The sequence below is a fragment of the Lolium rigidum genome, chromosome 6, assembly GCF_022539505.1.
Source record: "Lolium rigidum isolate FL_2022 chromosome 6, APGP_CSIRO_Lrig_0.1, whole genome shotgun sequence".
NCBI classification, from domain to species: domain Eukaryota; kingdom Viridiplantae; phylum Streptophyta; class Magnoliopsida; order Poales; family Poaceae; genus Lolium; species Lolium rigidum.
The window spans coordinates 18,329,211-18,335,484 of NC_061513.1; the positions used below are offsets into that span (position 1 = coordinate 18,329,211).

The 6,274-nt window shown below is 41.5% G+C and overlaps 1 pseudogene; it reads left to right on the top strand.

Moving 5' to 3' along the window:
- Positions 1-292: 292 nt before the first annotated feature.
- On the top strand, positions 293-2,926 carry LOC124661021 (annotated as a pseudogene).
- Positions 2,927-6,274: the final 3,348 nt, after the last annotated feature.

A 6,274-nucleotide genomic window follows, 5' to 3' on the forward strand; every position in this document is an offset into this window, starting at 1 on the left:
TCAAATCTAGGTACGCGAATGCTCTTTTACAAATTGTGATACGAGTACTAAATTGCACATTTAGTCCAAGTTGTGGTACAAAAATTGTATATAACTCTATGACCTCTAACATATCTTACTCTATGCAAATTAACGAGGTAACTGAATCATGAAGCAAATTATAATGGAAAAAGTCTACGCGAATCACAACGTTGAGTTTATCAGTTTAGCGGAGTTGCCTACCACTATCTTCACCTGTCTGTCAGTCTACGCGAAACAGAGACCGGAGTCCGACCCCACCAGCTAGGCAGCTATGGACGCGGCGGCCGGCGGCGGCCGCTGGACGGAGGAGGTAGACGACCTGGTGGACGCCGGGGACGTCGACGGCGCCATCTCCCTCCTCGAGTCCGTCGTCTCCAACCTCTCCACCTCCGCATCCCCGCCTCCACCGGGCGCCGACCTCCGCCTCGCCACGGCGCTCGGCGATCTCGCCGGCCTCCACGCCTCCCGCGGGAACACGCTCCAGGCCGACGCGATCCGCTCCCGGGCTATCGTCCTCCGCCTCCGCGCGGAGAAAGCCCCCCAGGCCTTAGGGTTTGCTTCTCTGCTCCCTCCGCTTCCTGTTCTTGCTTCTGAACCGAATACTCGCATGCTCAAACAACCAGACCTGCCAATCGGCAGTGCTTTTTTAAAAATTGCTTCGTAAATTTTATCCTATAGCTCGTGATCTTAGATACCAAAGATCCGACTCGCAAAAAACTGACCGTAATTTGAACAATATTATCTGCCATTGCCTCCTGTTTCGGCCACCTGATTGACTCCTGCTCTGGTTCTAATGATGTATACTGAAGAGACCGTGGGACGACGGAGAACTCCTCATCACCAGTGGCTGTTACGGGATCCAAGGACTCAGAAGTCTCAGCTAACACCGATGAGAAGAACGAAGATGAAGACGATGGTAATAATTCTAGCGATCTCTGTCTCTGTGTGCTATTCCGTAAACAGCTTAGACAGGACTGAGAACTTGCATTCTTTCCCTGACGCATATGCAGATTGGGAGGCTATCGCGGATCGTGGCGACGAGACACCAGTGCGATCCCATCGGACAGGAGGCAAGGGTGTCTTCTTCACAGAAAAGCAGCACTCCATCTTCAGAGAAAAGTAGCACTCCGTCTTCGGGGCCCAAGAGGAGGGGAAGGGGTTCCTTTCTTTACGATAAGAGTGTTCTGTACAGTGACCAGTGTGGTTCAGAGAGAGATCTGGATGACAAGGGGTCTGATCCTCATAGTGGATCAAAAGACCATGAGGACGAGCAGGAGAACAGGACTGGTAATTTATTTATTCAGGATGATAATCTTACCTGCCTCGTTAGCTTGTTCATGTTTAATCTTTTGTCTGGCTCTGTAGGTGCAAAACGATTTGGGACGAGGCATGTTCTTGTTCTGTATGACTTCCCATCTAGCACACGCACAACAGATTTGGAAAGGATTTTTGACAAGTTCGGAGACCATGGAGTTGCCATTCGCTGGGTCAATGATACTATTGCACTTGCAGTTTTTCGGACTCCATCATCTGGTAATTTGGGTCTTACGGTTATTTCTGATATTCTTTCTGTACATTTCTCTTCATATAGCATGATCTAGAAACTTTCGTCACATCTTTTTAAACCTGGGTTTTATAATTATTGAACTGTACAACTACGTGCTGTCTACCTATTGGAAGCAAAACTCTCGTGTCCAATATGATGCATTGCAGAAAATTTATTTTCATTTTCATATTTATTTCCTGTACAAGGACAGTGCCACACCTTTCGAGCTAAATTATTATGCTGTCTCACCATAATTCTGTCAGTAAAATATTAGAATTAGAACAAATTGACACAATTCCCTTCTTCCAATTAGGTTCTGTGGCACTTTGTTTGTTTCATTTTTATATTGATATATGCGTAATTTTGATACGTGCGAGGGCAAACCATGGGTATTTCTGAAGTCAAATCTAGAAAGAAAAATGCACACTTCAATAGAAAGCATAATTCATATTTTACTACTAGTGTTGGTTTTGTTCAGACAACTGTCATGCTGGTTCAGTTTTTATTCCGTCCTGCTGGAACTTAGTACTTGATGCTGATGATATGAACTTGCAATATTTCAATTACTTCTGGTTTCTGCCTTTATTCATTGCATTCTCATTGCTGCATTCTGGCCTATTGTCCTGTAGCTAGTGAGGCACAAGCTTGTGTGCCTCCAAGATACAAAGTGCGGTCACTAAAGGATGATGACGATCTCTTGGCTAAAATAGACGGTACAGGTAACAGCTTGTGCCTTCTGATGATTCTTTTTTTGCTTGATCTTCTCCCTGCAGATCATGCGTAGAACTGTAGACCGTAGCTTCCAACTTAGATCTCACACTGTTTTCTACTCGGACTGCAGACCTAGAACCGCCGACGCCGAGGCCCAAGACATCCGCGAGAACAGCACAGAGGCTGATCGCCCACGGGATGGGGCTAAAGCAGTTCACAAGCATTAGTGCTGGTGAGCGGAAGGAGCAGGAGGACGCGAGGAGGAGCCGGATTACTGCCCGACAAGCTGCGCGTGATGATGCCTGGGGTTCAGACTGACCAACTGGTGAGAATTTCTCCACTGGTGGGCAGGCTGCTGCCAGATCTTGCTTTCTTACGCGGGTGTGCTCCTGTTGGACCTCTCTACCCGGTTTGATTTACACGTGTCACTGGTGGGCTTAAAGTGAATGTTAAGCACGGTATTATGTTGTTTGAGTGCTGATGAGAGATGATGTCATCCCTTGATTCATTGGATTTACTGTAGTTTGCCTGGACTTCATCGTCAGAGATGTGGAGATTGGGAAGCTGGTGGCAAAAAATATCTTGTTTTACCCACTAATTCAAGTGCTGTGTGCAGAGAGTGGTCTGCTAAATTTGAGTTACCAATTTTGTCAAATGGGTTAAGGACCAGCTGTCTGTCTGTGCTACCCGTGCTCGTGAGAACTTTTGCTGTATTTGTCTATTTCGTTTTCAGATTTATTTATTGAACTTGGGAAGACAATACACCTTTTTAACACCGTTATCAATCGCCAGGGAAGTATATCTAGATGAAGTACAGAGCTACCAAAGTACCCAATGGAAGTATATCTAGATGAAGTACAGAGCTACCAAAATACATAACAAAGTAATGCAAGCATGCTCTTGCAAATAATTTAGGTTCAAAAATACTTTATTAGCAATTCTTTATTGAATAGAGATTTTAAATAGACATTTCAACACAAACAACAACCTTTTGCATAGAAAATTGCAGTACTTGCTATCCATATTAGTTGCTACTAATATAAATGTATCTAGATACTAGTTCTAAATACATCCATACTAGTACTAGTGACAAGTAATATGAATAGGAGGAAGTAGTTTTCAGTTACATAATTTAAATTATAGTTAAAATACTATAAACACTATGGCTAACTGAAATTCTGTAAGTTTCGTAAAACTCTAGACTAACAGTACCATGGTGTTCTTTTGATTTTTTTCGTAAAAATCAAAACTCAAGAATTAGAAGAAAACATGTTGTAGCCGGCGGCGGACGGCTAGGCGATGACAGAGTGAATGACAGGCTGAGGCTGCAGTGGACGGTCACAGTGGTGATCATGGCGTTTTCTTTATATTCCCCAACAGTGATCCTGCAGCTGATCGTCTCCGTCTCCACGATTCTCCGGCGGTGTCTGGGGCTCCTGCCGAGGGGGGAAAGGGTCAAGAAGACGTGGTCGATCTGGGGGAAGAACACAGGGAGAAAAGGGGGATGCGGGGTACTCTGCAACCTCGAGTCGAGCTCCAATGGCAATGGCGGCGACGGAACATCGACGAAGAAATTCGGCAGTCTGGCACCGCTATTTCTAGGGTTTCAAAGGGGATAAAACGGAGATGATGTGAGGTACATTTATAGAGGATCCAAAGAGGCAACAAAATGGGATCAAAATGAGGCTGAATCGACGAGGAAATTGTGGAGTCGTTCGGAACCGTGCGGAGGTCGATCTCCTGCTGCTGGAGGTTATTCTTCTTGGGAGGCCTTGGCAATATGATGTTGATGCTACACACTGTAGTCTGGAATCCTCTTATTCCTTTATATGGAACAATCTCCAGATTGTTATTCTTTTAAAGAGCATGGAGAAGCCTATTTCTAAGTGGAGGATAAGACAATGTTTGCTGTTATTTCCAACCCAAGTGATTTTGTTGAAGATGTGAGGGTTCACAATTTTTTGAAGCTCGATCTCCCCCCAGATGAACCATGGTGGGGTCCTTCCGTCAGGAAAACAAATAAAGGAGACGCGGAGTGCTGCGTCGCTGGGCCGGCCGGTCACCTTTTTTTTAAAAAATTCCTTTTTATGTCCTGTTTTGTAGAAATAGTTTTAAGTCTTCAAATTATACCAAATAAACTCTGTAAAATTTTTAGCCTGATTTTGGGACATGAATTGACAATATACTCTTCCACTCGAAACAAAATACAGAGATATAATTCGTATTTGGGCTAATAGGCTATTTAACAAATCTAGAAACATAATTTCGGTCTTATGCAAGAAAACAAATAAAATCCTTTGGAAACCAAAACATTCTAGATACTTTGTATTGTAGGGACATTTGTAGAACTTCAAAACAGGTTTTGGCTTAAAGAGAAAGATAAAATCAATTATTTCGAAACCTATGACTTTTGCGCACTTTAACTATTCGTCGAATCTTTTAAAATGAGCTTGGGTTTAAAGAGGAAACTAAAATCGATTATTTATTTTGAACACCACACCACAAGGTTGGGAAACAATTTTAAAGTTCTAGTTTCTCCTAGATTTTCAGCCAGGTCTACAATATAAACCATTTTGTATTGAAAAAATATTCCAAAATTTCAATTTTTTTGGATGTTACAATAAAATTATTTCTAAAGATTTCTGCAAGAATTTTACAATTAAAATTTATTGCCAAGAAAATTGGACACATAAATATGTAAATGTTGATCATAGTGTAAAAGTGTATCTAACATATTGTTGGTTTGTAAAGATAGTGTATAAATGTATCAAACACATTTTACATTCATAAGGATAGATGTGACTACTTACTGAGGGTGGTTGTTAGAGAAAATAATAAACTTTCCAGAGGCATCACTTTTTTCCCAACGCTTAAATAATCAACATCACCAACATATTTAGACATGAAGGCAAATGGCATACCAAATATGTCTTCGGGCCTACAATTCGTCTTAGCCTTGAAAAAATCAAGCCTTGTATAGAGAAACACATGAACATGGTACGTAACATTCTTGAAGACAAAGATGGTCTCCGACATCAATAGTATTTTTAATTCATCACCATTTGATTCCTGCTCGTCATAAGAACTACAAATGCTAGATCCATTGCCTAGTTTATCATAAGGTAAAAAGGCACCTTTATCAAGATATTATAAGCTTTTGAAAATTGAGTCCACTAGCAAACCTTCCTCCTTCCTATACCATGCCTTGTCCCTCTCCATACTAGCAGCTTCTAAATGGTCTTTTCTGCACTTATGGCCCCAAGGAATCATTAGTAAAGAAGAACCTCCCTTTTATTTGAAGCATTGCCAATGACATCACGTGAACCTTTTTGTTGAATTCTTCCATGAATCATCTATGTATGATCATGTTTCTCAGACATATATTCAACATAACAGATGATGGCTACTCCTAACTCATCTTATACCGTAACTGCCCCACCAACATCCATATTGAGATCTTGAACTCTCACACATTTATATAAAACTTCTCTAGTTTCTAACCGTTTGACCATCCCATTTGATTTCTTTACAAGTATTTAATGAGGGATTTTTAGACTGCTTCAATGGTGAGGTCCTCAAAACATGTTCATTTTTAGCTTTATCCTCCCCCTAAACTTTATCATCTTCATTTTCTTCTTGTTCCTCCTCAATTTTCATTGGTCCATCACTCTCATCTCCCTCCTTTGAGTCCTCCGGAAAATCGATGTCATAGTAATCACCCCATAGATTGTTGATAAACCTTGTAGTTTTCACACACACATAAGTTTTCAGCTTTCTACTGGGGCGATTTTCGCACTTGGGTTAAGATTCTATCCTCTCTTTTTTGAATGATATTTGTTCTTCATAGCTAACTTTGTGTGGCTTCTTGCTTCCATCTTCATGACAAGGCTTGTGACAAAGGCATATTGTAAAATATACTCATCTGGGAGTAACGCAAATTGTTGTTGGTATCCTTAATATATGCATCAGCTTACACAATGAGATTGAAAGTAAATG